The 27,919-nt window shown below is 38.8% G+C and overlaps 1 protein-coding gene across 8 annotated transcripts in view; it reads right to left on the minus strand.

Moving 5' to 3' along the window:
- The window catches only part of LOC137843444 (potassium voltage-gated channel subfamily KQT member 1-like), a 519,382-nt gene that overhangs the window by 136,786 nt on the left and 354,677 nt on the right, over window positions 1-27,919 (minus strand). The window lies entirely within an intron of this gene.

Below are 27,919 nucleotides of genomic sequence, written 5' to 3' on the forward strand. Positions count from 1 at the left end.
GATGACAAAAGGTCTTGGAAGGCCCATTAATTTAAAGTACTGCTAACTGTCTCAATAAAAACATATATATGAATACAGGAAAAAAAAAAAAAAAGATGACTGAATCAGTTCTGTCTTCACAAGATTTTGTGCACCATTTCATCTGCTTGTGAGAATCCTGTGAGAAATAACAAAAAAATGTACCCAGAGGGAGATGGTAAGCTTTGACACAGATGCATAGTTTGCTGTATTTTGAGCATATATGGTTCAGGAATATATAAGAGAAAAACACAGGGACCCCTCATCCTTACTGTAGACTCTAACCTGAAGTTGATACAAAATGAATATGAGGGATTCAAAAAGTTCTGCCAAGAGCAGTTCTGAACACTGTGGACAATTTCAGAATTGAAGAGGTTTGTGGGTATCTGCCTGGTGCCTTTCTGGTTCAAGAAATTATGCCATAAAACTCGTCCAACTTCAAACTAAAACACCTGTCTAATGCCATATGACCAACCTAATTTAAAAGTTCATTTGTAATTACTTTGTAATTAATCAAATATTTAGTTGTTTTAATTAAGAAATTGATTGAAATTTGATAACTGATTTATAAACATTCTAACTCAGAGCCAATATGTTTTTATTCAGTTTGCCCAAATTTATGCTAGAGGTCAATTAATTTTGAAGAAATTAAAGTCAACATAATTTTGAGTGACAGCTTTTATATGGGATTGTGCAGTTTGGTTTTCATGATCATTAATGTACTTTACATATTTCTTGTTAATGTGCATTATTTTTCCTCAGAGTCCATGTAGGCAAACCTAGAAAAATAAAATTCTAAAGTTATTTATGCAGGGTCTGTGATTTATCTCAGTTTTCCCCAGAGGAGCGGCGGGTGATGCAGTATCAGAACACTTACTCTCAAGCCAGAGAAAGGCAGGGAAGGGAGATCTCTGTGTCTGCTTTTGGCATAGAAGAGGAGCTATGTTTTCACTGTCCTGCCTTTTATTTGCAACTAGCATTTTTTTTTTCCTCCTTGCAGCTGAAGCCCCTAACAAAAGGGAAAGAATTAAATGAAACAAAAAAGCATCTGCTCTGCATGGAATTGGGCCAGTCCAGTCAAGTTTAAAGACTGAATCATTTGAGGGGTATGAGACTGGCAATTTACTAATGAGTACAACTTATTAAAAAGACATGAAAAGCTCCCTAATTACATATTTGGATGCTAAGTAGCCATTCTCAGCTCCAGAGACAGCATGACTTTCTCTTCCAGTCTTGTTCCAGACCACACGTTAAAGAAAACAAGCATCATAAAGGGTCAGATGTTTTAAACACTAGGAATTAAAATACTGTAAAAGAGAACCAAACTCTTCTCAAGGCTTTATGCTACTTTCTGGTTTAACTCTTACTGAAGGCTAAAAAATGTTGGTCATCTTATAATATATGCATTTAGAAATATGTAGTAAATCTCCCTGAAGATACCAGGTATCCCAAGCCTTTCAAAAGTAACACAGTACATTAATCCCAGACATCTTTTCTACCCTACCAGGCCTAGATTCCCTGATCATTAGTTTTAAACATCTATTACACTTAAAACTCAAACCAGTGCTGAAACCTTAAGGACACAAAGGCAGACATTCAAATGTTAAAAAGCAACAGAATTAATGTTGGCCACAGCCTTAATTCAGCTTCCTTGTGGGTATTAATTATGATAGAGTCTTTAATTACATGATCATACACTGTTTTTTTTTTTTTTTTTTTTTTTCCACAGGAACCCTGCCTCATTTAATGCAAAGGTTCAGTGGGGCTCAGTGCCAGGAAACCTATTTACAATTCCTATGATGTAAATGACTCAGTATAATTATTTATTGCATATTATCCAAAGCCAGCACCAAATAGAAAATAATTCATTTCCCCATGATTATTTTTTTTTCTTTTATAATGTATTGATGTAGCATCCAAGTGTTCCACTCATATTCTTGAATTTATCTGCAAAATCACCATTGACAAATAACATTAGCGCTATTGTAAGTCCTAGTTTTCCAGGACTAATTCCCTTTTCCCATCCATTTACATTGTAAAGCCAACAGTTCCTGGAAGTGTTGGATTAATTGGGCACACACAACACAGCTGAATTGCACAAAATTGTACATTGCACAAACACCACAATAACCAGTATGCATTGCATTTTCAGTTTGATAGCAAACCATCTGCACAGCACAGAGATACACATGTTGAACCCTAAACAGAAGTACAGAGAAACCTCCTTGTAGTACTCTATTTAATCTGTTCTACAGGAAATGATATTCAGATAGTAGCACTGCTGTCAGAAGAGGAGAATCTATTCAGTGCATTGCTGCTGGTTACAAAATTTGAAATCCAAAAAATCTTCATCAAGCAAGTACACAACATATACACAAAACCCAAGGGGAAAACAAACAAACAGAATAAATCAGAGGATACTGTATTTCCATATCAACAGCTTTACTGCTGTGTGGGTGCCACACACCTACGTCATTTGCTAAAGTGACACTCAGATAACAGTAACTCCTTATAAAAAATAACTAATCTTGTGTGTAAAATTTACATAAACCTAGTTCTGTTCATTGGATGGGCATATGCAGAAAGGTAGTAGCTTTCTAGAGAGAAAGACAAGATTTACCACTAAATAAGTTTTCTGTGGCCAGTCATTCATATGAGCACAACCAATGTGTCAGCAGCGTTGAAAACAGTATACATGGGACACATTTTCTGCAACCTCAGTCATCCAGAAGCTAAATGTTGACTTGAAGTTATATTTTCAGATTCCCTCCATGATCAGTGGAGAAGACAGCCTCCAGTGAATGCTTCATCCTTACTGTTCTAGCTTAAATGCAGGCTATGCAACAGCCAACCAAACTATAAGAAGCAGAGTTTATGAAGTTAAATTAAGGATAACATAAATAACATAAATTAGGATAACATAATTCTGAAAAGCATTTTTTTTTTCCTACTGCAGAATAGCAGGAAACTGAATTTCATATGATCCAGAAAGGCTAACCTCTCCGACTGATGCAAGTATATTCACAAAGATGGTCACAGACTGATCCACCCAAGCTATTTGCTGCAACATCATTTACCTTTAAAGTCTCCCATCAAACACAGAGAAAGGCACACTTAAATACTGAGATGAAGTCTTAAGTGCAATTTATAGCAGGTTGACTGCCTTACTACCTTATTTCATTCGAATGTATCTGACAAGGGGGGCATTTGTAGCATCAAAGCAATAGGAAGGTGACACAAAAGACTGGAAAAGGCTTTCTGAGTACCTGAAAGCTCCTTCCTTGCCACAGGCATGGCCACTTTCTGTAAACATAGTAAATCTAATACAATATTGAGAAAGTATTACTCTATACAGGACTACAATCCCTCAATGTCATAACCTCCTCCCCCCCAAAAAAAACAGCCTTTAAGGATTACTACAACTTTTGCCCAGGGATGATCTGAAGACAACACTCATTTTTCTGGAGAGTGCTTCAATAAACTTGCCCAATAAACTTGAACCAAAGCCAAATACTATTAAACACCAAATTCTGTTTCAGCTGATAGAAGGACAATGAAGAAATAATAGTACGATTCACAAGTGTTGTAGGGAAAAAGGGTAAAGATTATAAAGGTATTTTTATTCTTGGCTGACAATTCTATCAACGCAAGCCAAAAATCAAAAGGAGTAGAATAGCTTCTTTCCTTTATTCACATAAAAGGATTCTGTGCAGAGCAGAACTTAAGAAAAAAGATCAGATTATGATTATATAACCTTAGCATGAACCTGGTGACCAGTATAGTCATGTCAAATTAGGATGCATTATTCAAACAGCAGGGAAGGATGAAAGTGTTTACCATCAGATATAAAAAACCCTGCATTTCCCTTTCTTCTAACCTGTTCTCTTCTTTTTCCTCTGCTGGCTATGTTGGTGGGCTGGCTTATTTACTGTACCAGCTCTCCTTCAAAAAGAGAGAAATTATCAGTAACAGATGCTGATGGAGCTGAAAAGAAAAGGACAGACATCCAGCCATCATTTTTTCCTTCTGCTTTTGCCCAAAGCTTCCACCTTCTCCTTCTGGCAGGAAAGTGGTCTATTTCTCATTCCTTTCATCCATAGTCCTCTGTGCTTTCTGTCATACCAGTGTCCCTGTTCTAACTTCTTTTTTTTTTTTTCTTTTTTCATTTTTTTTTAAATCTCCACATGATATCATTCTCACATTTCTTACCATCTTTTTCCATTTTTTTCCTTCTTCCACTAAAACACATTGTGTCCATTAATGCTTAGACCATACCTTGTCACTTTAATCTGTTGTTCAGATTTAAAAAAAATAAAAGACAAAATAATGGAAGAAATAAATGCCACTGAGCTGCATGGATGAAACACAAGCTGAAGCAAAAGCAGTCATAAACAAATATTTATATGCAGTGTAAGTATATCTAATTAATATAATTTTAAAAAAGTGTTATTACACTAGTACATTTTGTGCAGAGCCATTCTAACTATCTGAAAATTACTGACCATATCATGATATCTAGAAATTAAATTTTCTCATTTTACTACTTTGAAAGACAACAAAACCAAATTTAAGTCTCTGAGCCCCTCAAAACCCTAGCACTAAAGCCAGCTTTGGTATTTTGGTAAATTAACCACCACAGAAGCTTCTTTCATCTTATACAAATTTCTCTTACACAGTTTTTACCCTCCACCTGAAGACTGAGAGTTTGGAAATTTCAGTTAAATATTTATGGCAATATTTGATCCCTCTATTGAGTCAGTTCAGATTGTTTTTTTCTCAATCAGTCCTTAGCAATGAAATACAGAAAAGAGATAGTTACCTGCCTTGATACTATGTAGTTACAGGTTGATGTGTGCACAGGCACACATAGATTCAACAGAGAAAAATTTCTTTTTCACCTACTTTTTTGTAGTAAAAATTTGTCAGTACAACTAAGCTTTCTAGGCCTTGGACAGGTATGCTACTAAGATAACTCGTCTGGCTTATTTGAGGAGTGACATAAGAGACTTTCCATTGCACAGACCAGTTCCCTCTTGGAGAAGTTTAAAAGCTTCACTGGATTACTGTTCAGGACAGAAGTCATGTAAAACATTGTATCCAATTTGAGAATAAGTAATGTGTGAGGTGGGACCATCATCACATTACCACTGACCTGAAATCATAGTCCCGTTAAGAATTCTGCAATGCAGCAGTAGTTTTGTATTGCAAAGAGGTCTCCCTCTCCTCTGCACTCAACCTACCTCTCTGTCTTCTCCCTATGTAGTCTCAACAGAAAGAAATGGCTTTCTTCAGAGAATGGTCTAGAGCACGCGGTTTATGTTTCTGGTCAAAATGTCTTTGTGCAGGGGCATCCCTCTCTGTTCTCAGACTCCAACAGCGGTCTTGGTTCCTAAGTGCTACACCCTCTCTGTTTGCAGAATGTCCCTTTTTCAAGAGGAATTGGGATGCATAGGTACACAGTGTAAAGAACACAAAGCACACAGACATCTTGCATCCTTTTGAAAGACAGAGCATGCTTGTATGCAAACTCAATCTCTCTGAATATGAAATTGTTTCTTTGAGAGGAAATCTACCTATCCCTGAATTATTCAGATCTTTTTTTTCTTTACTGTTGCATGCCAATGTTTAACATTCCAGTACCTACTTTATAACAACAGCAGCAGAAATTGGCAATTGTTTCTCAACCTAGAAATAGTGAGTCATCTGCATGGAAGACATTTCTCTTTCATACAGACTCTTGTTTTGTTTCTTAATTATTCTGTAGAAACCTTTTGTGCAGTCAGAATCACATAGTACATATCCCACCAGTGACAAAACATAGTGTAAGCCCAAGCATTTCCAGCCAGAGAGGTAGCCCTTATTGGCCAGTTCTCATGAAAATCCTACCCACCATCTCACCTTTCTCCTTCCTTTTTTTTTTTTTTTTGGTTGTTGTTGTTGTTTTTGTTTTTTGTACTTGCAATGCTTTTCTTGGCACCACCTGACATTCCAAGAGACTGACAGTTGAGCAGCACCTCACTAATGTATTACCTGATTATATTAAGTACTTTCACATGTGGAATTTCTGCACATCCAGTATTCAATCGGTGACACTAACAAATAGGGTATTAATTAACAACATGGTGATTAAAGACTTACAGTTCTGACATCTGTAATAAATGTTCCAAAGATAGTGTCCTTGCGTCAGGGATCTGTAAATCAGAGTGCTCGCCAAATGAGCTCTGTTCTTTCTCAGCTCATTGCCATTCGCTGAGTACTAACAAGGTTAACAAGGCAGAGCTAAAGCATTTGAATCAACCCTTACTTTTTCAGAGGACTTAATGAATCATGAGCAGACCATTCATATCAAATGTTTTGCAGCAATAAGGGGAAGTTGATTGAGTAGTTTACTTACTGTACGGTGTATCAAAGTCACAACATATCTGAGGGAACCCCATCAGTTACGTAATAAAAGTTTTTATTTCCTTCTCAACATCTAATTTGACTATTTCATTATATTTCACCAGACTTTGTCAAACTTTGAAATTTGCTTCTAGACCACTTCATTCTCCCTTTTTTGACCACTGGTAAGGCAGGGCAGATGGAAATTTTCTTTTCCAACAGAGTGTCAGTTCAGAGATGAAGTTGATTAAAATGTCATATATATAACAAAAATATTGGCATTCAGTCAAATTCTCACAAATTAGTTATGGCTTATTTAATTCACATTCAACTATAAAACATGATTTACCAAATATATTCACCTAACGAAGGGCATGAGATTTCTTACTGAATTCTCTCTATTTGACACTCATAACATGCAAACATATATGGTTTCCATTTTTTAATTTCCTTCATGATAGAATATTTCAGCTTGTTACTGTATACACAAATACTAGTAATCCTGAAAGCTGGTTGGGCTTTATTTTTCTTTCAAATTTTATTTTCTTTCTTTCTTTTTATTTTTTTTTTCAGTTTTCTTTATGTTTTATACATCTTTGTGTATGGATTTTCAAGAGCAGACAAATAATGAAAATGGCACATTGTCTCAAAGAAAATAGTGGAAATAGGCAGAAGACCAAGACTTTAGAGAGATATTTTTAAAATCAGAGTTGTTAAGATCCTGGTGGTTTTTAAAGTTCTTTGGAGAAAAGGCTAAAATGGACTCTCCATCATGCCATTATGGGTAAAATTAACAATGGCTAGGGACACTTACAGAGGTATTGCAGAAAACTTTTTTATCCATTGCTTCTAGCATGTGGAGATTGTATGAATCCTGGAATTGTAATCTGGTGGATACACATTGATAGGCAAAATTGAGTCCAGACTGTATATGCATCTGATAGGACCGCTTTCAGTTTTGTGTCCTATGTACAATGGAGATGTGAAACTTGATCTGTGACATTAATGGGATCAAATGGTGACGCTTAATCCTATGGAACAGGAGAGACCGTTTGTACACTCTCTTGAACCTTCATGGTTTTTGCTAAGGTCTTGACCTTTATTTTGGTACAATAAAATTTGCTAACCAAAGGCATCTCATTTCTCTCTGTATGTATTATATAAAACCAGATACACATTAGTTTCTCTGTCATGTGATATCAGAACCAAAAATGTGTGACAAGCAGAAAGTACCTCTCTTTCATCAAACTTCTGATCTTGTTTAGTGCTACTGATTTTCAAAGGAAAAAGTAACAATCACACATAACTATTTTTCAAGATAAACTATGCCTGAAAATAGTTTTTTTTTATTTTTTTATTCTCCCAGAAGAGACATTCTGTGCCTGATGCTGGGACCAACTATATCACAGAAAATGTTGTTTAAAACAACAAAAGTAATTGCAGTGGTTTATTGGCACTTAAGAACTCAGATAAAAATAAGAAAGTTAGCTATTTCTGCTGACAGGATCCGTAGCATGTACACACCAAGTACAAACCAAAGACAGTGGAAGGTTCTCAGAGTTAACAATGAAACTTGGAATAAACAATAGGTTTGCTAAGGAAGTTGACTAAAGTTTAAGATAACACCTTCTCTAAATGTATCTTCAGAAGGCAGATGTTGAGCCAATGGAAAATTCCCAGACACAAAATAACCAGACAGGAAGCTATGGATGAGGGACAAAAGGGGGCAAGAAGCACAAGGGTATTCTGTAAAGAGGGCAGAGTCTTGGATTATGTGAGGTACCTGCCAAAGTTAAGTTTAGCCAGAACATATCTGTAGTTCAGAAGTCAAGAGAGTGCTGCAGAATAAAGATCACGGGCAACCTTTATCCAAATAATGCTGTCAAACAGTGAGAAAAATGAAGTAAGCATCCTCTACAGTTTGTTATTTTTATGCCACAGAAAGAGAACAATAATATTTCAGAATCCTGGGCATAGCCTGTCTGCTCATTGTCAGCTAGGGCCAGTCAGGTGTCCCTGAGGAGGGATATTAGCCAGAGCGGCTGTACACCTGCACTTCTGGAACAGAACTTGCTCCTGGGCATACTTAGGGTCCAAATTAATCTGGGCAGAGAAACTGTCTTCACTGCAAGTGCCCATTTAAAGGAAGAGGATAATAAAGAGAGGACACCCTGCCAAGGAAATGTGTCTGAAAAGCTAATCTAATGTGCTTCTGGGAACCAGTGGCACAGGTCTGTCCTTGATATCACCGGGGCCAAAGAACAAGCATTTTGAATTGCAAGAAGCAAGGTCAAAGCAGTTGAGGAGCTCTGAACTGGGACACCTCAGAAAATGGATTTGGGAGAAGCAACAGTTCTCATTTCTTTGATTTTGATGCCAGCAGACCTGGGAATTTCTTGACTGTCATAAGGGCAATAAATAGCTTTGTAGGTAGCAGATGGCTTTGAAGTTTGCCTGATAGACATCAACCACTACCAGGCTCTAGATGAGTTCCTACCTACAACAGTAATCTCTAGACTGAGAAAGAAAAACATAACGTGGCATACCCTTGTTTGACAGGTCAGTCACTCCCAGGTTAGAGTATGCAGGCTTGAGACCCAATAGCTTAGTGAATGGCCAAGAAAGGAAGTTCTGTCAGCTCTGCATTGTCTTTCTTGCTCTTAAACTAAAATAAATCAACTGTCACTGCCTCCCCTTCTCAAGTCACATGATTTCTTTCCCAGTGATTTCCTCCCTATATCTCTTCTCCCCTTTGAGGCAATGTTAGTATGTTCTTCAGTGCTTCTGTTCTATTTGGATCTTCTTTTATGTACTCTCTTGTGCTTTCCTTTTCTACTACTATCCACACTTCATTTTCCTAGTTGCTGATCATTTTTGCTGCACTCTGCTTCAACATGTCTCTGTTGCTGCCAGCTCTGCAGATCTCTTTGTCAGAGAACATCCAAAGTACACACAGCCCTCTTCTAAATGTTATGCCCTCTTTTCATCTGGGTCTTTTTTTTTTTTCTTTTTTTTTTCTTTTTTTTTTTTTTTTTTTTTTTTTCCTGGGGTGCTGTATCTAATCAATGCCAAATGACTGTAATGCTAAAAAGGATCTCATCTTAGCATCTGAGTCATTTTGGGATAAAAATTAAATAAGGAAGAAAACAGCTTGAGGGCCCAGGAGTCATAACAGGCCAAGAGCTTAAACAGAAGCCTCATTTTTATGCTGTATTCTCTTTGTTTCTCCTTAAACACTGAGGGGCAAACTCTCTGACATGGATGAAGCATAACATCTCATGATTGGCAGTTCAGATCATAGTCTCCAAGAGTGCACCACAGCCACAGAAGTGGACAACTGCCAAGTCACCTCTGAGAAGCAGCCCAAATAACATCTTTGATTTAGGCCAGTGATTTCCAGCTGTGGGTCATGACCCCACATGGGCTGGAGACAAGACAGGGTTCACAGTGGGTCATAAAGTGTTAGAAAAAGCTGAAGAAATATTTAAGCTTAAGGATTGCTGTTCACTTTTCTCCCACTTTGTGGGGGGATTGGGAGATAGGGGGAGGAGTGGAACTGCATGCAAACAGATGATCCGAGAAGGCTGATTCTTTCAGAAATTCAGACTTGAAATATTGAGAATTCCACACTTTAGAGAAATTAAATGGTTCTGTAGCTTGAGTACAAGGGGACTGCTTTGTCTATGTATGTTTTCTTAGTTTCCTTTCCTTTCTTTTTTAAAGTATTAGTTTGAAATTAGCCAGAAGTCTGGAGAGGTTTCAGTAACCTTAGAAGAGAGACTATCAAACAAATACAAGAGACATCAGCATGAGCATCCTAGTGACAGTACCTGGCTTTCATCAAAATATTTTGAAAGGGTTCTCAACAGTGAAAACATTTATCCTTCCACTAGAGTAAGGAAGCTTTCATTATCTACATTTTACTGGCCAGGTGACATTCTCAGTGTCATGAAAAAATTCTGTGGCAGAGCTGAAAGCTGAGTCCAAAACTGAAGTCTTAATTAATATAATGCCCTTGCCATAAGACTATTCTGTGCTCAAAGAGTCCTGAAAAAAAATGCATTTTCAATCATATGAATATCACCAGCACCTATGTAATTAGAATTGTGCAATTACAGGAGTATTGCAGTAGACCTTGGGGTCATGGAAGCTGTGAGAGGGATTAATCCAATGACTGATTTTTTTTGATCTTACACTAATAATACAGATGCAGCCATAGACAGCGATTTGCCAATATGATTTAATCCCTAAAGGGAATACCTGTAAAGTCTTGCCCACACTTGTTTATAAAAATCAAATTCTGTTGCTGTTTTTTGTCTTTCAGGATTACAGTGTCAGTTGATAAAAACCATAATTTTAAAAATTATTATTATTATATTTACTACTCAGTAGTAACAGTAGTGAATTACCAAAGGTCTTCCTTACATAGGCCATTCTGCAGCGTGTTAGCTGGTAACTATAGCTTTTGCTAACTGAGATAGGTTCAGATGTGGGAACTGAAGTCATGTGGGACAACAGGCCATGCTGGGAGAATTATCTTAAAGCAGGCCAGCCAAGAGCAGTTTGTGAGCAGGTGTAGCATGGCCTTTGTTGTGTGCATAACCAAGAGCAAGATGTGCAGCATGGAACTTGTTTAGGAGGTCAAGGACCTCAGAAAACTTCTTCAGCAACATTTTTGAACCTGAGTAAACTGCAACAGCAGCAAGACTTATCCTTACGGTATCAGCTCACCATGTCTACAACTCCTTGGAACACGGACTAATTAGCACCAGAATAAGCTTTCATTGATTACATTTTACAAGCAAAGATACTTTCAGTTAGCTGATATCTCATGTTGGTTCATCAATCCAATTGCTGGCACAATTCTGTTCTCTCGTGTAGATAAGAACTTGGACTTACCCATTACAGACTGATTTGTTAGGTGGGAAAGATCATTTATGGCTTTCACATCATTGCTTTAGCAATGGATCTGGATAATCTGGCTTCACAATTTGCTAGTTGATAGTCTTCTGCCTTCAGTATTTTCTTGATATATTTATACTATATACTTTCCTACTTACTTTTAATATTTCCTTATATACTTTTTTTTTTTTTAATTAAGTAAAATCTCAAAGCAATTTGATTCATGTGATTTCCTAGTGATGAAATGAACCTTACATAACTTTGTATGTAAGAATAAGTATGTTACAAACTAGACAGGGACAGATTCCCCCACCATTTTCCTCTTGACTTTGGGAAGCTTATCTGTTTACAATTGTCACCTCTCTTTCTGCATGGGAAGGTTGGGAAGCCTGGGATTTTCGACAAATATTTATGCATGTGATGAGTGGGGTAGAGTAGGAGTGGATGCAGACTAGGAACATTTTGATTTTAGAGCTCTTAGAAAACTATTAATAGGATGATGAAAGCCTGATCTCACAGATCTGTTACACTCCACTGGACAATTTTGCAAGGTTTCTTTCTGTATGGTGATATTAAATCATATCACAATACCTGTAAAACTTTCACCTGCTAAAAAGAAACAAAATCACTTTTCTCTGTCTAGACAAATGCAATGATAAAAGTGCTTAAAAATACCTGTCTAGAGACACTCCAGACTCCCTTAACACCTGAGATCTCTTACTCTGGTAGACAAGATAGATTAAATCATAGAACTATGTCCTTTTGGAACAGAGGTTAGAGGCCTGCTAGGGCCTTAAATGGTACTACAAAACTTTTTCTTCATTTATTTATTTTTTTCCCTGTGGTAACTGAATCCCACATATACTTTTCTTGCTTTTATTTTTTAATAACAGAATGAAAAATGTTATTGCTCTTCATTTCATCGTTGTAGGTACTTGTGTGTGTGTACATTTATAAACAACATTAGGGCATTGCACAGCAGGAGCAACTTGAAGAAAAATGACGGCATGTAACACAGGCTCACCCAGCATTAGAGAAACTCACTGGGCCTCTTAACTATTAATTTTCAAAGATCTGGATTTTTTAAAATGTGAATGTTTGTTTAGAATGTGTAATATCAAGATCTAGGTGTTTGAAAAAGACTTAATGTTGAGTTGTAGCTAATTGTTTGTTCTGGGAGGTACTAGTAATGTATATATATGTATATAACTACATAATTTGATGTATTTATATATACATATTACACACATTTAAATATGGCAGCTCTTCATCAGAATCAGCTGAGTTCCACTCATCTTCTAGAGGGGGGAGTATGGGTAAGCACAAGCTCAAAGCTCCTGTTAAATATCATACCTCTGTAGCCAAGACAGGAAAAAGCATAGTACAGAAATTCAGAGATAGAAGGTACTAGAAATAATGTTTTCAGCTCACACCACTCTCTCCTCTGCAACAGTGTATGAATTCTGCATTGTCACTCAGCTGCACACTACTGTGCTTTGTAAATTTACAGACAGAGCAGAAGGAGACTCCAGAGGTGCAGATCAGTACCCTCTGAGATACAGAAGCAACACATTGTGCTAACAGCCATGTGGTTGTATGGAGCAAAGAACTAGAAAAAATATGTCAGACTTCATCATTTCTAGATGGAGTAGCAAGTGGAATTACTTTTTTTTTTTTTTAAGTTTCTAAGTAAAATCATCTTTAGAGAGATATCTTGGCTCAGCAGTTCTTCATTTTCCTGAATCTGGAAGAAAAGGGCAGTTCAACTATCTTTGCTGGAGGCTAAACAGGATCTAAAAAGATATATAAGATACATTGGAATTTTTTGCAGATAGGCTCATGGCTTTTTTATGTTCCCTACCTACCCAATACATTCACAGGAACAAGAAGAAGGACCATGATGAAACCCTGGTCCAAGTGAAATCAAGGCAAATTTTTATAAGGCGGAGATACCAACAGTAATGTCAAATTGTTTGGACACTTGAAAGGGTCTCCAGACTCTGGGAGTCTGTGAAGTCTGACTCCATGCATCTGTAAATGGAAGACATAAAGAGTAGATGTACCGACTTGACAGAAGATTAGGGTTTTTTGGAAAGGTCTGCTAGCCTCCTTTCTGCAAAGAGCAGAGCTAATACAAATATAAACATGGAAAAGAAAGGCCTCTCAAACTGTGTGAGCCAAAGCCACATGTTTAAATTATATTACAATGGGTGTTACACTCAATTAGTAATTATCTGGAGCTAAGCAATAAATATATAACAATAACTTTAATAACAAATCTATGATAGAACTAATGAAAGAAATAGAAAAATGTTGTCTGGAACTAATTAATGCTCAAAAATTAACAAGCAAGAGAAAGATAAACAGTATGAGATCATCTTCAAGTAATATAAGGAGCCGAACTGTGGTGTATTCCCTAGGCAGAGTTGAAAACAGTGACAAATCTAAATAAGTTTTCCTGGGAATCACAAAAAAATGTTTGAAGGGCATATGAAATACATATTGCATAAATCTTCCTGATACCTAATTATAAAGATCTCATTGCCAGGTATGGTGACTTAAAATCGTTCGGTTTCCTTGCATCAGCAGAATTCTCATAAACATCAGCATGCCCAATATGTTGACTGTTTGATTTCATATAAAAACATGATTATTTTTGTGCTCCAAGTCTGTAAGCAAGTTATATAAATGGCACAATTTCATGCGATGGCTTATCTGAAACAGCTGGCAGATGTGCACTTATGCACACCAGAACATCTATCATCTTTAATCCTTTTCAAATATAGGAGTTGTGTTACAGCAAGCACAACTATTTTAAATCTAAAATTCTCTTTGTCTTATCAGTTGTGTCCTCAGTTTGGTCTCAGAAAGCACTGGTCCTATGTTTTGTACTGTAAAGCTAAAGCATACTAACAGGCATAATCCCCAAAGCACAAATATCAAAAGGCATTAACTAGCTCAGGTAGTACTGTTAACAGTGCATCTCTCTGTCATGGCAGTGGACATGGCTCTGGAGAGAGGCATTCAGTTGACACCCAGGTGCTATCTGCAGAACAGGGAGTGAAGAGATGTAGGTAACATTCATCCATACCATCTCTGGAAATGACAAAGTCCAGTATCTGTCCCTGATTTAAGTGACCTTTAGTTTGGTCTGCAGTCACTCAGTTGTTGAACCCTGCTGCTGGAAATAACAACAAAAAGACCAGTTGTGAAGGTGGTTTTCACACTGTCCTGCAGATGCTAGTTCAACAGGAACTAGAGTGAGGCTGTGACTACTTAATAATTCATTTCAGATAGGCTACTTTAGACCATTGCTTTTTCACAGGCCTAATCTGACAATTAAAAGGCATTGATGCTTGAAGGTTTGCCATTCATTGTCAAATACTCTAAGCACACACTGTGTTTTCTCTCTCCCCCTTGTTTTTCTTTTTAATATACGACCCATGGCTACAATTAATTTCCTAGCTCAGAAAAGCACAAATATTACAGATTGCTGTAATGTTAAAACTGACTCCATTGTGAATACTTGAAGTTACTAATAAAAATTTCTAAGCCAAGTAATAAAATGTTGTTTAATTTGAGTAACCTAAAACTAAGCTCAAAACACAAAAGGGAGATTCCTCTCTCTCCTCCATAAAACTCTTCCACAGTTGTGCTATCAAGATAGATAAAGGGAACATATTTCACTCCTTATGTCTTTACTCCAGTATTTTTTTTTTATCTTATAGAGAAAACACATCTGAATCTGTAATGCCAGCCAAATCCAGCCACGATGAGGCAACATATGAAACTGGTTCACACTGCTGTCTCAGCCTGACTTATCTATTTAAAAATAAATTAATAAATTAATAAATAAACAAACAAATAAATAAATAATCAGTGGAACTTGTGCCAGGTCAAGAAATTATTTTTCTGTGAAAATCTAATGATCAAAATGAAAAGAAAAATAAAAATCATTTTTTAATTAAACAAGTCAAACCTATTTTCCACCAATCAGCCTCCCAGCTGTCAAATTTGTGGATTACAAAGCTGGAAAAATGTCTTTCCATGGAATTCTGACAAACTTCAAAAACAGTCAACACAAAAATATCTATTATATAGTTAACAAAACACAGAAAAGCTTGTTGTTCATTAAAATATGTTGTTCTGATCTTTTTTGTTCCTTGCTGCCATGTCTGTTAGAAACTTACAAAGAGGAATAAAGCACTATAAGGTTTCAGAGAATTAAAGCACAGAAGCCTCAGTGACAGCCATGTGATGTCTGTGCACATAGTGCATGGTCTACCACATTTTGTCCAAGACAGAGCCAACACATAACAGAAAAGGAAGCAGGCAGAACTGGGGAAAGCCTAGAAGCAGCAGTCATTACAGAATTGGAGAGTTTCCCTGAATTTTGTTATTTCTTCTTGCATGCCTAAACACCTAGCTGGTGTAAGTCACCTCCTCAGGGGAAGAGCAAGTATCACAGTGTAATTCAACCACATGAGTCTAGCCTTTGAAGCACTGCAAAGCCAAATTTGTATAAACCTGGTTTCACAACTTATCCTACCACAGATTTCTGTTTTTCTAAGTAAAATGATTTTCTTCTACCTTGTTTTTTCCTTTGAAAAATGCAGAGAATAGCGTTAGCTCCTAGAGATGCCACCAGGAGAAACATACCTCTAAGACTGCTGACATGACCAAATTCTAGGCAAGAGAAGTAGATGAGACCTGTGCAAATCATCAGCAGGAATGCTAACTAGAAATGGGCCAGGAGATTTTCTTCCTCAGGAAGCACTACCATTTGCACAGCACAGCTTCCCATTGCTAGTCTATTGCATTCCTAGTCCTGGCTTTTTTCCATAACAGAAACAGTTGATCATGCATACTTTGCAAATGTACATCGCAGTTTAGTCTTCCTGTCTACTACAGACAGTGTTTGGCAAAGTGAAAAGATCTGGAGGTGAGGATCTCTGGATTGTGCGAATGTACACACGCTCTGAAAAGAGAAGGGGCTTCAGAAAAACGTCAGATCCTGGGAGTAACTTCTGGAAAGATTTCTAGGACTTGGAAACTGTCATGATTAAAACCAGTTGTTCTCTTTCTTATCTTCTGTCAAAATTGAGAAGTGTAATGACAGCTCTTAAAGATCGCACTCTCCAAGGATTGGGAATGCTGAGTGGCACATGAGCCAAAGAGAGTGAAGGAGATTAAAAAAAAAAAAAAAAGGTGAAAGTTCCCTTCTGTCTATCACAGAAATGTAGGCAAGCTTAACTTTGCCTTCCAACATATGGTATAAAAATGTATCATCTTTGAATGTATTTGGCATTAGAGTGAAAATCTAAAAGGCATCTACTGATATTAATATCACAAACATTGTACTGTGCTACAAAATGAACTTTTTTTGGCTCATACTGTGAAATGTCAGCTTAGAAAATAAGAGTGTTCTGTTGTGGTATGCTTTGATTGTCATATGTGTATATGCATCACACACACACAAACAGATCTGTTTAGCGACAGCCTCCAAAACAGGGTCTTTGGAAAGGTTACTATTCTGCCATATGTAGGATGTTGATTTATAGTTATATTTTTCACAGCATGACACACATTGTTGGTGAACTGAGGCCGTGATAAAATCATAGAGGTGTAAAGTTTCACTGGCTGGATGGTAAAGAGCCGAGTCAGAGAGAGTGTAATGTGAGTCGAGAGCTGCACTCCAAATGAATGAACTTGTATTGTGGATCTGGTTACAGCCGGCACACTGCCCTAATCCATCAACAGCAAGTTCATTTACAAACCAGCCTTTGTTTTTAATCCATGAGCCTTTTGGGATTCACTATAATCAAATGACCAATCAGAGGAACACATAAGAGGAAAAAAAATTGCTACAGTGAAGTTTACTCTCAGCCACAAACTCTTCCTCCAAACCCCTCAGGTAATGCAGATAACAGTATAATGCACAGCATTAAGCTTGCAGGCATTAAAAACTTCATGAGTTAAAAGTTAAGGCATGGAAAGCCAGCTCTTGTTACATTCTGGGGGTGCTTCTCCAAGCATGGAAAGCCAGCTCTTGTTACATTCTGGGGGTGCTTCTCCAAGGCTTGAGAAGGCTTTGCTTACAAACCATGTGTTTTTATGGCACAGATACAGATTAGCGATGGAAGACAGCCATGGGGATTATGAGGGCTGCAGTATACTTGGAGTTTTTCTCTTGTTTTGAATGAACAAAAAGAACATCCTGAATTTTGCAATTAAAATGTGTCAAGCTGAAATAGCATATGTTCCTTGGCAAGGGTATGATATTAAGCCTTGGGGTGTGTCTATGTATACATAAACAAATACTTTTATTTAAAAACGTGTATGTCTGTGCTTTATGCTTTTTCAGTTCGGCATAAACAAAGATGAACCTTGCTACTTTTCATTTCAGAAGACTGAGCTGAATATCCACAACTGCCCGACAGCCCACATAAAGACGAAAAACGTCCATAAAGACATAACTGGGGGAGAACATAGTTCCCAAGGTAGTATGATAAGATCAGGTTTTGTACTCTTACACCTTAAGTCTGGACCACCTGGATGACCCTAAGAGGCTACTGCAGTTCCTCAGGATGGGCCCAGAAGAAGATGTGCAGCATAGCTTACTGACCACCATCTGTCTGAGCAACTTAATGTGTTGTGTGGCGGGGGGGGGGGGGGGGGGGGGGTAGAGGGAAGGTGGCAAGTTGCACACACCATGCCATTAAAGGAGTGACAGATGGTGATGAAAGTGCCATAAAACCATAAGCACTGACAGCTCACAGCCACAACTGAAGCAGCTGCTGAGGTATCACATTGTAAACAGTTCCCCCCGTTGGGTCACCCCCCTTGCAGTGCCTGTCACAGAAACTGTCATCTCTCATCACCACTGCCCTGTCCTACCACAAACCCATGCCACCAGCATCTCGCTTCAGCAGGGGATGCCACAGGCTCTTCTGGTGAAAGGTGGGTGAAGTAGAGGGACTGCAAGAAGCTTGTGACAGAACAGGAAGAAACCCTTTTTCACACCAGGTAGTCTGGTCACCCTGAAACAGGCATAAAAATGGGGACACAGCCCTAAAGTCCGCTACACCAGAGTATGTGCAGGATGTTGGTGCCACCAGGTAATCACTATGAATTTTTTGTTACTTCTCCCCACCCTGGTCTCCCAGCTACACAGCTTAACTTCATGCGTGGGAAGCCAGAAAAGTCTCATACCTGTGAGCATGGCCAGGCAATGCTGCCTAAGAGCTCCTTCCTAGTTAGTGATGGATGGGCTAACCAGCCCAAGCCTTTGGCCTTCAAGTCTGCTGGGCTAGCTGTGGTGAGCACAAAATCTCAAAGACGTCTATCAGACCACTCACAAACCCTCTTTACCCCTCTTTACCCAATCACGCTAAAGAGGGTAACCTAGAGTATTTCCTCTACAGTGAAAATCAGGATAGCCAAAATCCCGGAAACAAGTTCAATGCTCTTAGGAAGATATTCCTTTGATCTGGAATTAAGTTGTAATAAAACAGGCTTTTCTCAGGAAGAAAAGTGTTGGGAGACCAATACTCCTGTGAGCTGATCTCAAACATCTATTCTGTTACGGAAATTCTATTTCATTTTCTTCTTTTTTTTTTTTTTTTTTTTTTTTTTTTTAATTATTATTTTCAGACAGTTGCACAGACCAACGTGGCTGCAATAGCACATGATTTGTGCTGAAATTCCCGATGCTGGCTCCACTCAGCTTGGGTGGAAGTGGTGAGCTTTGATGTGCAAAAGGATATAGGAAGGGGGCTGATCAGTTACACCTCATGTTTGATCTTTTGATACTGTTGATAGGGCTGCCCTCAGGCTGGGGAGCCAGAACAGTCTCCAAGAGCATTTCTGGTCACTCAGAGCAGCCCTAGAGACTCTCTGGCAGGAGGTATATTTTAAGAACTACTTCATGCCACTGTGAGCTTCCCACATGACCATTTGTTGTGAGTATTAGTTTAAAGACTGTGAGCACATCCCAGCACTGATTATTACTGTGTGGCTTAAAGCAATTAGGTACCTAATTTGCCTTGTTTTCCATGAGAAGAGAAGGCAGAAGAATTAATCCTGTCATATACAGCCTGAACTGTCCTCAGCAGGTGCCTCTTACTAACCCAGATTTAGCTCTGTTAAAGATCCATAGAGAGTGCCTGCTTTCCCCTATGCACCAGGAAAGAAACCAGGAGCTTTTTCACTGTGGAAATACTGTACAACAAGAAGCACAGTCTGCTGGAAAAATTTAGCCAGACCACTTGTCATACAGAAAATGCTGTTCTCACCCAAATAAAAATATAAAAATGTGCTGAGTTCAAAAGAAGTAGTAGCATATTATACACACACACACACACATATATATATATATTTTTTTTTTCAGGAAGTGATTTTTACTAGCTGGGCTTTGATTTTTCATAATTTTTACTCTTTCATGACATAACAAGAATAATGTGCTAATAACATATCATTAAAATAGTTCAACAAGTTTATATTAAGGCACTTTTTTTTTTTTCCTGGAGTAAGTTTTAGTACATAGTGCTGAAGGAAACAATTTGTCTCCTTTTCTTGACTCATTTGATGCCATGAATAGGCTTAAGACTTAGATCAAAGTACAAATTTTGGGTGGATAGGACTGCTCAGATGGTGTCTACCAGTACATTTTAATGCACATTTTTATTTTGCCACACACCCTGTTTTCCACTCTGCTCTTTACCTGTATTGGAACTCTTGAAAAGTTCTTTCACCCTGGTGTGCCCTTTGTCTCCTTACGTTTACCTCATCTGGACTCTGTACAGGTTAGAAGTTTATTCCAGCTTCCCCTTTAAGTGAACTCTACACAGCAAGCCTGAAATTAATTTCCATTCACAGCAGAAGAGGTTTAGCTGTGGCAGAACCCTGTCCAAGGCACCATCTTTTTTTAGCAGCATCAGTGAGCCCACGCAAACCAACATGTGGCTGTTCCTTAGAAAGCATCCAATATTTGGGCTTTCTCATTTAAAGCCACTTGCATTGCATGTCAGCCTGCCAAGAGACATACCCATGGTCTCTTCACCACTGAGTGTCTCACAGTCTGCCTCTCTTCTATCTTCATGTCTTTTTTGGGCAAGGGTTCTCAAACTTTGCCAGTATATGGACCACTACTTTTTTTTTTTTTTTTTTTTTTGTATGGATATGGACTTCTAAGTAAAGAATTTCAGCCTCCTGATTACATACGTACTATTCACCACTAGCTTTTGTGGCCACCTTAGAAGTCATCTATGGAGCCACAGATCATAATCTGAAAACCACTGTTCTGTGGTACTTCAATACTTATGTTAATAGCCAGTTATGAAAATGGTACTTATCTACAAGTATGTAGATGATCAAGCTGCAAGGTCACAAATACTGATGATTGTTGAAATCAATGCTCCTGAATCATGCCATCAGTACAAGAATTTCATTTTTCTTCAAAAGAAACATAAGGAAAACTTTTTTGAGTGCTGAGGAAAGTTTCCAGTGTGAATTCTGCACAGAATTATTCCTTTCCCTTTATGCCCCCATCCAGCCTCCTCTAAGTGTATTCATTTTTAAATCTCATGCTTTTGGAATGGATTAGACTTTACAACACTAGAGCAGCAAAGAAGAAGGGAGTTTAAAAGTTTCAGCTTCACCATCAGGATATTGCAAATGGTCTGTTGTCTACTGGAAAATGGGACTGAAGCTACATGGTGGCAAATGAAAAGACACAGCCCTGGTGATAATGCAGGCAGACATCAATTCTTCAAGTGCTTTCTGCTGTGAATCCAGGAATATCTGGCAGAAAAACATTGGAAATTGATTTAGTACATGAATATGTTACTACAGACTTGGACTTTACAAATAGATTTCTAAATTCTATCTGCAGATTGTTGTTATTTTTCTGAAATAATTTCTCATTTTATTGAAGTCTTTGGTTGTATTATATTGTGCTGTATACTTTTTCACTATCTGAATGTGGATAAACTAGATAAAGAAAAAAAACAATTATTTCACTTACGGTTAAGCATCATCACCAAGCGTAAGTCTATGTAACTGCACAGACTTCTGTTTCCTTGTGAACAGGAAACAGGCCTCAGTTTGGCAAAGAAATAATATCTTGCAAAGCTAAGAAAGCTGATATCAGGTATTGTTATTTTATTAGCTTTATTATTGATAAGCATGGACTGCTAGAATGTTTTAAGAGTTATCCAGCCTAGCAATCCCCTACTCACAGACTCTGTGTATAAGCTTAGGCCCTTAAATGGCTGAACTATTCTTAGCCTTATGTGGTGAATACCCAGGAATGTTCACGGGCAGAATATTAAGGACAGAAGATGGCCCTAACAGTACTTGGCAAAAGAGATGGGATTTACGGAAAATTTGCTTTGATACTGTTGACTCCTAACTACTGCATACTGATGCTTTCCCAACATACAAAATTAGCATTAAATTTGCATTCCAGATTAATGACAGGGACTGAGAAGAAAAAGGAATCTAAGTTAAAGCCAATGGAACTAGATTCACACCCAAGACCTGGCCAGGTTATAAAACAGACTGGATATCTTCAGCTGGGAATTCACTGACTCTGAGAAGATTTCTAGCCACTTCCTAAACAAAATCCTTTGTCTATAATTGCTTTATAGGAAACACAACATACCTTGTCTAAGTGGTATTTGTGGCTGGCACAGTTACTGTTGGGTTCTACAAAGATGCTTTAAAAGTGCAGTCATGTTACATAGATGTCTGACTTTGAGAAGTCTCCTTTTAAATCTGCTCAATGAATACAGAACTATAGAACTCTTCTACAAATCTTCCCTACAGTTGTGCTTGCTTGTTATGACCAAAGCAAGAGAGAAGCTTAGCCAAGCAAAATAAATATGCTTTTTAAGGAGAAAAAAAAAAAAGGCCTCCACAGCTATCTGAAAAAATGAATCCAGTGTTACATTGTAGTGTAAAGTGAAGCAACATGCAACTAGTTTTTAAAACCATATATTAATTCACATTGCTTAACATCTACAAGAAGTGACAAAACTCCAATTGCAGCTGAGTATATTTTGGTAAAGGATGACAAGTATTTGTGCAGTGTTGTAGAACCTTGTGACTACCACTTTGCGTTCTTCTTACAGAATATTATTTGTTTTGTAGTCAGAATGACTGAATTTGCTTTTAAACCATTCTAAATACCACTGCACTAAGTTAAACAATGCCTTTTGCAAGCCAGAGTTGAAAAATTACTCAGTCTGCATACTAGGGAGATACTTGACCTGTCATATTGCAGCCTTTCTGCACTGGAACAGAGCAGCTATTAAAATAGCACCACATAAATATGTGGGCAAATATATATTTGAGGGCAGAATGTCAGGACTCCCCTCCAAAACAAAACCAACCAACCAAGCAAAAACACCTCATCCATTTAAAGATAGAGGGAAAATAAGGCTGTCTTTTTGTCTTATAACCAGGACATGAGAACCAGCACTTGACACTGCTGGGAGGAGCAGTGAGTGGTCTTCATTAATATAAACCGACAGGGCTCTTTGCTTTACAACTCCTGAGCCCCAGAGAACCATGTAAGGTATTGATTTAGGAGTGATACAGAGGGAATAGTGCCACCTACTGAAGTAATTATTGTTAGCACTCTAATTCTTTAACCTAGGCTCTGTAGAGCTAAGGTTATTGATACTGCCTTATGAATATTGTGTTCATCATGTAAAATAGCTCCTCTTCATCTCTAATTTCTTTAGGACCAGAAAACAGTGTGAGAAAAAAGAAAAAAAATATCTAGAAAACGATAACAATATAAAGCTATTCTAGAAATGGAATTGTGGCCTAAAGGTGTCTTTAAGCCTCTAGAGGCTTAGATCTGCTCTGACTCTATTGACACAAATGTAGAAATACAAGATAATTTTGATGGGAGCAAATTCACTCCTCTGTGATTTTCTTTCAGACTTTTTTTTTATTTTTTATTTTTATTTTTTATTGTTGGAAAAATAGCCTTGAACTACAAAATTTGAAATTTTTTATTATAGGGACTTGATGTGGGAAGAGAACTTTAAAAACCCTGACTTAAGAATTAGAGGTTACTTTTTAATTAATTAATTTATTTATTTATTGTAGAATGAACAGAGCTCTTTCTAAAGCATGATGATAAAAAATATCCCCTCCTACACCATATCAATGAATGTGTATAGTAAATCCAGGGTAAGAAATAGCACTTTTGATTTTCAGCAGGTGGAAGAAATACAGCAATGTCCTGTCTTCAGATATTGATTAGTGTTGCTACGTGCTGCCAAACAGCTACGTAGAGTCACTTCACTGGCAGCTACTTATCAGCAGTGAGTGAAGTGGTCCCTTCAGCTTCCTTTAACCACTGCATAAACTTAAATAGTTAATGCCTGGAAGTTCTGTGAGAGGCTTGCTAAGAATGCTATAGGAACACGGTGACATAATAGTCATGCCATGTGCTGTAAACCAATTTTACCAGCAGAATTATTAATTAACAGCCTAAGTCATAAATAACAATGATAACATTGCAATTCAAAAGCCATCTCAAGCATCCATAGAGGATCCAACCACCTGTGGATGCAATTTCTGGTGACCCGCCAGTAATTTTATTGCTGTAAAGGCAGTGCAGTGTGTCATATCATGATAGATTTGGGCTTTTCTGACATCCAGATGCTTACTGTTATTGTTGGCTGTTGCTGAAGCACTGGAGATAGTACAGGTGTTCTGTGCTGTACAGCTGATTGTGCTAGAGAGAAATCTGGGACAAGCTTGGGGTGAGGATATGTCTGCCTTGGGGACTGAGAGCAAACAATTGGATGGGGCACAGAAAAATATCAAATAGGCCTGATTTTGATCCACTTCCAAACTAATGGAGAACTCTTTTACCAGGCTCCTTTTGGTTAAACAGAAAGTATGATCTAAAAAAAGGGTTCTCTACTAGCTGGCTGGTTGCTTTCTATCTTATTTTTACTGATAAGCTGAATGCCTCCAACTGACTCAGTCTGATCATACACACCAAAAAGTATGCATTTAGTCATGTGTTTTGTAAGTTTAATGCTAGTTACACGTCTGGTTTGTAACTAAAAGTCATCTTCACAGACAGGCAAACTGAGGTGTTGACTACTTGACCATTGCTTCATCTTTAGATGATCTGATCTTTAGATGAAGCAATTTGTCTAAGGCTACATGATGAGTCTGAAAAAGAGCGTTAGTCAGGATACAGGTGCTTCTCAATCTTACAAGAGTGGATTGGATAGCTCATGCTAAACACAGACTCAGGTGAGTGGTTTCAGTGCTTGTTCTCGTAGGGGACTTCAACTTCCCAGACATATCCTGGAAGTACAACACAGCCCAGAAAAAAAACAGTCAAAAAACAGTCTAGGAGGTTTCTGGAGAGCATGGAAGATAGATTCCTGACACAGCTGGTTAGTGAGCCTACCAGGGGAAGTGCCCCGCTAGACCTTCTGCTCACAAACAGAGAAGGACTGGTGGGAGATGTGGTGGTTGGGAGCTGTCTTGGGCAGAGTGACAATGAATTGGTAGAGTTCTCTATTCTTGGTGAAGTCAGGAGGGGGATCAGTAAAACTGCAGTCTTGGACTTCCGTAGGGCTGACTTTGAGCTGTTAAGGACACTGGTTGGTAGAGTCCCTTGGGAGGCGGTTCTGAAGGGCAGAGGAGTCCAGGAAGGCTGGGCACTCCTCAAGAAGGAAATCTTAATGGCACAGGAGCAGTCTGTCCCCACCTGCCCAAAGATGAGCCAGAGCGGAAGACCGGCCTGGCTGAACAGAGAGCTGTGCCTTGAGCTTAGGAGAAAAAGGAGGGTTTATAATCTTTGGAAAAGAGGGTGGGCCACTCAGGAGGACTATAAGGATGTTGCGAGGCTGTGCAGGGACAAAATTAGAAAGGCCAAAGCTCATCTGGAGCTCAAACTGGCTACTGCAGTTAAAGATAACAAAAAATGTTTTTATAAATACATCAACACAAAAAGGAGGACAAAGGAGAATCTCCATCCTTTACTGGATTCTGGGGAAAACATAGTGACAAGAGATGAGGAAAAGGTGGAGGTGCTTAATGCCTCCTTTGCCTCAGTCTTTAGTGGCAAGAGCAGTTGTTCTCTGGATACCCAGTACCCTGAGCTGGTAGAAGGGGATGGGGAGCAGAATGGGGCCCTCATAATCCACCAGGAAATGTTTGGTGACCTGCTACAGCACTTGGATGTATGCAAGTCGATGGGGCTGGATGGGATCCACACGAGAATACTAAAAGAACTGGCAGAGAAGCTGGCCAAGCTGCTTTCCAACATTTATCAACAGTCCTGGCTATCAGGGGAGGTCCCAGTTGACTGGCAGCTAGCAAATGTGATGCCCATCTACAAGAAGGGCCGGAGGGCAGACCTGGGGAACTATAGGCCTGTTAGTTTGACCTCAGTACCAGGGAAGCTAATGGAGCAAATTATCTTGAGTGTCATCACGCGGCACTTGCAGGGCAACCAGGCAATCAGGCCCAGTCAGCATGGGTTTATGAAAGGCAGATCCTGCTTGACAAACCTGATCTCCTTCTATGATAAAGTGACATGCTGGGTGGATGAGGGAAAGGCTGTGGATGTGGTCTACCTTGACTACAGAAAGGCCTTTGACACCGTTCCCCACAACACTCTCCTCAGGAAACTGGCTGCTCTTGGCTTGGACTGGCGTACGCTTCGTTGGGTTAGAAACTGGCTGGATAGCTGGGCCCAAAGAGTTGTGGTGAATGGAGTCAAATCCAGTTGGAGGCCAGTCACTAGTGGCGTTCCCCATGGCTCGGTACTGGGGCCAGTCCTCTTTAATACCTTTATCGACGATCTGGATGAGGGGATCGAGTGCACCCTCAGTAAATTCGCAGATGACACCAAGTTAGGTGTGTGTGTCGATCAGCTCGAGGGTAGGAAGTTTCTGCAGGAGGATCTGGATAGGCTGAACGGATGTTCTGAGGCCAACTGTATGAAGTTCAACAAGGCCAAGTGTTGGGTCCTGAACCTGGGGCAGAACAACCCCAAGCAGAGCTACAGGCTGGGAGATGAGTGGATGGAAAGCTGCCTGGCAGAGAAGGACCTGGGAATATTGGTTGATAGTTGGCTGAATATGAGCCAGCAGTGTGCTCAGGTGGCCAAGAAGGCCAACAGCATCCTGTCTTGTATAAGAAGCAGTGTGGCCAGCAGGGCTAGGGAGATGATTGTCCCCCTGTACTTGGCTCTGGTGAGGCTGCATCTCAAGTACTGTGTTCAGTTTTGGGCCACTCACTACAGGAAGGACATGGAGGTGCTCGAGTGAGTCCAGAGAAGGGCAACGAATCTGGTGAGGGGTCTGGAGAACAAGTCTTATGAGGAGCGGCTGAGGGAGCTGGGCTTGTTCAGCCTGGAGAAAAGGAGGCTCAGGGGAGACCTCATCGCTCTCTACAGGTACCTTAAAGGAGGCTGTAGAGAGGTGGGGGTTGGCCTGTTCTCCCATGTGCCTGGTGACAGGACAAGGGAGAATGGGCTGAAGTTGCACCAGGGGAGGTTTAGGTTGGATATTAGAAAAAACTTCTTTACCAAAAGGGTTGTTAGGCATTGGAACAGGCTGCCCAGGGAAGTGGTGGAGTCACCATCCCTGGAGGTCTTTAAGACATTTAGATGTAGAGCTTAGTGATATGGTTTAGTGGAGTACTGATTAGTGTTATGTCAGAGGTTGGACTAGGTGATCTTGGAGGTCTCTTCCAACCTAGATGATTCTGTGATTCTGTTTTTCTCCTTCCAGTATCAAGGGAGCAATTGAAAGCTAATCCTATGCCTCTGTTTTTATAAAAAATACTTGAAAAATATCATGAATAAATAAACATCTGCCTCTGAGTTATTTACAGTGCTGTTAACTGGTATTTAGGCTTCAAAATTGACTTCAAAGTCAACTAAGGGCTGAACAAACATAACCGTGGTTGAGTATTTGAATTTGAGATTAAGTACACGTATATGACTGTGAACACATGTGTTCAGCCAAACTATTCAGGCTAGCTTTGAAGAGACATTAGACCATTTGCATTAAATAGAAATCTGGTCAAAAAGCAAAAAAAAACTATTCATGCCACTAACTCATACATGTCTTTATTTTTTTTTGCATATAAGCTAAACGCTTAACTGGGACTCTTGTCAAAACTTTATGTTGAGCTTTGGTGAATTGCCATTTTTTTTTTCTTTTTTAAACTCCTTCACCTTTACTGATGATATATTGTCTAAAGCCTTGGTATCCTTTGGAAGAAGTAGTTCAAAGGCAAAAGTTCCCTCTCCACACACAACCTCCCATACGAAAACAAGGAAATAGACAGTACACATCCTTGCTGGAGCTTCATTTGACCTCAGGAGAGTAGCATCAGGAAAAAAATCACAGACTTTTTTCTATTTCAGGCTTCATTTTTCATACTGCAAATACATTTAACAACACAAGTACTTCAGGGGCTAGATTCACTCCTCTGAAGCAGTGTGTGAGTGAGCATGTATGTACTTCAGTGGGCGGATACTGCAACTTTTCAGGAGGGACTTGAATAAACATGAGAGCCAGAAATAACCCTGTGGTAAACCCAAATAAAGGCAAACATTTTT

Source organism: Anas acuta, chromosome 1, assembly GCF_963932015.1.
Source record: "Anas acuta chromosome 1, bAnaAcu1.1, whole genome shotgun sequence".
NCBI lineage: Eukaryota > Metazoa > Chordata > Aves > Anseriformes > Anatidae > Anas > Anas acuta.